Here is a 5,062-nt window from a genome sequence, read left to right on the forward strand (position 1 = left end):
TCCTTCTGTTATAAATTGTCGGGTACAGATGCTGAATTGCCAGTCGGCTTTTTTAAAGAGACAGTGCATGAAAACACTATTATTTTTTTTAATAAATCCTTTACACTAAATGACAAGTACAGTAAGCAACACTGTCACTGTACTTCATATATATGTGACTGACATGTTTCTATCTATCTAATCTATGTGTGATTCTCTATTCTTTCTATTCCAAATTGTCGGGTACCGCTGCTGAATTGCCGGCCGGCTTTTTTAAAGAGACGGTGCATGAAAACACTATTATTTTTTTTGATAAATCCTTTACACTAAATGACAAGTACAATAAGCAACACTGTCACTGTACTTCATATATATGTGGCTGACATGTTTCTATCTATCTAATCTATGTGTGAAGCTCTATTCTTTCGATTCTAAATTGTCGGGAACCGGTATATGCCGCTGCTGAATTGCCGGCTTTTCATGTTTCACTGTTGGCACTGTTCCCATCGATTTGGGCAATCACTGTAATGCCACAACCACCATGGCTGTGGCATTACAGTGAGTGACAGACAATCCCTGCATGATTGGTGCTCTAAATAGCGCCAGACATGCAGGACACGCTTTTGGTGCACGAACAGTTATCGAACATAACCTCGAACAGCCGAATTTTTTGCAAATCATTCGGGTTCGTCGAACAACTCGAACACCGCCCAAAACAGCTCGAATTTGAGATTGGCGAACAGTTCTAGTCGAACACCGCTCATCTCTAGCAGATACAAGTCATGGATGGAAGAAGTGGTTATGGTGGTGTGGGCTGAATGAAAAAGAAAAGGGAAAGTGAACAACTATGATCAGAGAGATGGTAGATGACTTAATATACATATATTTGTACAATTACCAGCACACTATGCACATACAGTACAGACCAAAAGTTTGGACACACCTTCTCATTTAAAGATTTTTCGGTGTTTTCATGACTTTGAAAATTGTGCATTCACACTGAAGACATCAAAGCTATGAATTAACACAGTTGTTGTAGAGATGTGTTTGCTTCTAGAACTCTGTGTGGCATTGACCTGGTCTCTAATCTGAGCTGCTGTTAACCTGCGATTTCTGAGGCTGGTGACTCGGATAAACTTATCCTCAGAAGCAGAGGTGACTCTTGGTCTTCCTTTCCTGGGGTGGTACTTTTGGTGAGCCAGTTACTTTGTAGCGCTTGATGGTTTTTACAACTGTACTTGGGGACACTTTCAAAGTTTGCCCAATTTTTCGGACTGACAGACCTTCTTTTCTTAAAGTAATGATGGCCACTCGTTTTTCTTTACTTAGCTACTTTTTTCTTGCCATAATACAAATTCTAACAGTCTATTCAGTAAGACTATCATCTGTGTATCCAGCAGACTTCTGCACAACACAACTGATAGTCCCAACCCCATTTATAAGGCAAGAAATCCCACTTATTAAACCTGACAGGGCACACCTGTGAAGTGAAAACCATTTCCGGTGACTACCTCTTGAAGCTCATCAAGAGAATGACAAGTGTGCAAAGCAGTCATCAAAGCAAAAGGTGGCTACTTTGAAGAAAGTAAAATATAAGACATATTTTCAGTTGTTTCACACCTTTTTGTTAAGTATATAATTTCACATGTGTTAATTCATAGTTTTGATGCCTTCAGTGTGAATGTACAATTTTCATAGTCATGAAAATACAGAAAAATCTTTTAATGAGAAGGTGTGTCCAAACTTTTGGTCTGTACTGTATATAGTATGCAGAGCACTGGAATTGATATATACAATTATACCACTACATGGTTGCTGCACAGTGATAATATCAGTGTTTATACTGTTAATAATCAGTATGGTATATTATCACTACAGTACATGTTGGTGATATGTTGTTATGATCTGGCTGTATTTATTGATTATTGTCTCATATTGTGGTATTGATTGTAATATTGGTCTTAGTACAGTCATGATGGTAATGATCAGTATGGTGGCATTATTTTAGCACTATGTGGTGGCATTATGTGGTCATAACTTGGTAGGATTATTTACTAGTGATGGGCGGACCCGTGGATATCCGAATATCTATTAAAAGTTTGGTTCGGTTACCAGAACAGTACCTGACCCGGAACACGGACCCCATTCATATGAATGGGGCCCCCGAACATCCATGGTTTCCCACGCAGATGACAGCGTGGGAAAAAGGGGCTCTGATCGGTTAGAACTACGGGCTCACTCTGTCAGATGACAGTGTGAGCCCGCAGCTGTGACTGTGACCAGTCGTAAAAAGCTTACCACACGTCACAGGCATCAGCTGATGAGAGTACTACTCCCATCAGCCTATGCCTGCTGTTACAGAGCAGACGCCGCTGTGTAATCACTCCTGCAGTGTATAGCGCTGAGCTGCCGTGAAAGAGTTCACAGGAGTTCATCAGCTGATGAGCTCCAGTGATCTCACTTACGGCACCGCTACGGCGTGAGACAGTTCTCACGCAGCGGCGGTGCCGTAAGTGAGGTTACCGGGTTTCATCAGCTGATGAACTCCTGTGAACTCTCTCACGGCAGCTGATCGCTACACATTACTTGTGTCAGTGTGAGCCTGTTGTCATGTACAATATATTGTATGTCTATATACTGTTGACACATATATATACTGTTGTTATACACATGTAAATATATATATGGTGGCTCATTATACCCGTAATATTATTTTGAGGAATGTATTAACATTGTCTGTTTCTCTGACCTAACAACCTTTGACTATATGAGCCTTTTTACTAATAGGGTCACATTGGCCTGTGTATAAATACTATGCTACTTGGATGATCACTTAATATCTACTAGGCTGTACAATTTGGGTCCTGCGTGTCCCATATAGCGGTAGAATTTTTTTACACACTGTATGTTGTTTTGCAACATTTTTTGCACCAATTATCTGCATGTGATAATTTTTAACAAAATTGAATATTTAATAAAAAAATTTTTATGATGTAGATTGGCCTTTGATCGTGGTTGCTTCGGTTGTTTATGTTTATCTTGCGATTTTGCCATTATACGGTCAATAGTTGCCACTCTTCACATTGTAGTATGTGTACATTATGGAGTGGCACCGTTTGAAAATTATACTAGTATAAGTCATCTAGATCATCGTAGGACACTATGGATTATTTCATCACTTTGGATAGGTGAGGGATATGGTTGTTTTTTATTTTTGCTGTTTTACAGTTGACAGCGGCTTCTGGGATTAGGTGTTAGGTGAGTATAAATTAGCTTATTTATTTTCTGTTTTTTACAGGGAACAATGGTGTGAAGATATTCAAGGTAATCCCCTGTCGATCACTGTGCACTGGCAGGCGGGTTTTACGAAGCTCTACATATGAAAATTTGACACTGCAGCTTGCAAAGGAAGGAGCTGAAGAAGCGAAGAGTGAGAATTCTCACAGCAGCTGCAAGCTACACAGGATGTCCCTTCCCCTGACGCCATGTGCCTATTCAAGAAACATAATTCAACAGCGAGTTATGGGGAAAAGATTTATCTCAGTGATACACAAAATAGACCTGAGGGGATGCGGATTGTAACCCTAGTTTTAAACATAGTCCAGCGTAAGGAAAGGAGATACCCAGCACAGCCTTGCAGGGGCCCCTAGGACTCTGATGTTTAGCATCCATGCGTAGCAGGGGCCCGGCTGGGTCCAATGACACCAGAACGGGCTCCCTAGGACTGTCCAGTAAGAACATATGGCCCATTTTAGTTTTGGGAGCTCTTAGCTGGGAAATAACAGGGATGGAGACTTGGGCTCCACCAGGGGTGCAGTAGGGGGAGTGACACAGAGAGTTTGAAGGTCTCTGTAGCTAGAGCCTATTGTCTTTTTCCTGGGGAGGTCGTGATATCAAGTCATCCACCTGATTGTCACAGCTGACACCCGGTGCTATGTGCAAGGAACGGTCTCGCACCGCTCCCTGCACATTAACCCCCGAAATGCTGTGATTGAAATCGATCGCAGCATTCTGGTGGCAAGAGGAGGTTAGCGCGATACTTACCTTCTCTGCCGGCATCCCGCAGCGTCTGAGTCCGGTCCCAGATGTTGTCATGGTGACCCGATGTCATCATGACAACATCCGGGTCATCAGAAGGCAGGAAGTTGCTTTGGTCATGCGCCACGCGTGACCAAAGTAACTTTTCCCTGTGCAGCGCTGACAGGCTGCATAGCACAGGGATGGTGATGAAGTTAACCCCTTTAGTGAACAGGGTAAAAAAATAAAATAAAAAACAAAACATAAAACGATGCTTTATCATCATACCACCAAACAAAAAATGGAATAAAACGAGATCAAAAAGACAAATGTAAATAAAAATGGTACCGCTGAAAACGTCATCTTATCCCGCAAAAAAACAAGCCACCATACAGCTCCAACGGCAGAAAAATAAAACATTTATAGCTCTCTAGCGATGCATAAACAATTCTTTTTTCTATAAAATAGTTTTCATTGAGTAAAAGTGCCATAACGTGAAAAAAAATATAACTGTGGTGCCGCTGTAAACGTACTGAACCGAAGAATAAAGCTTCCTTATCAATTTGACGACACATAGAACGGCATAAAAAAAACACCAAAAAACAATTCGTGAATTGTTGGTTTTTGTTTATTCTGCCTTCCAAAAATCGGAATAGAAAGCAATCAAAAAATGTAATGTGCCCAAAAATGGTACCAATAAAAACATCAACTTGTCCCACAAAAAAAAAAAAAATCACAGGACTCTGTCGGCCGAAATATGGAAAAATTATAGCTCTCAAAAAATTGCGATGCAAAAACTAGTCTTTGCAATAAAAAGGCTTTTTTAGTGTGTGACAGCTCTCAATCATAAAAACCTGATATGAATCTAGTATCCCTGTAATTGCACCGACCCGAAAAATAAAGTTGTCTAATCACTTATACCGCACGAGGAATGGCGTAAAAAATAAAACTTTAGGGTTAGGGATAGGGTTGTGCTAGGGTTAGGGTTAGTGTTGTGCTAGGGTTAGGGTTGGGCTAGGGTTAGGGTTGTGCTAGGGTTTGGGTTGGGCTAGGGTGAGGGTTGAGC

Source organism: Phyllobates terribilis, unplaced genomic scaffold (genome assembly GCF_046119375.1).
Source record: "Phyllobates terribilis strain yellow unplaced genomic scaffold, ASM4611937v1 Scaffold_97__1_contigs__length_5976380, whole genome shotgun sequence".
NCBI lineage: Eukaryota > Metazoa > Chordata > Amphibia > Anura > Dendrobatidae > Phyllobates > Phyllobates terribilis.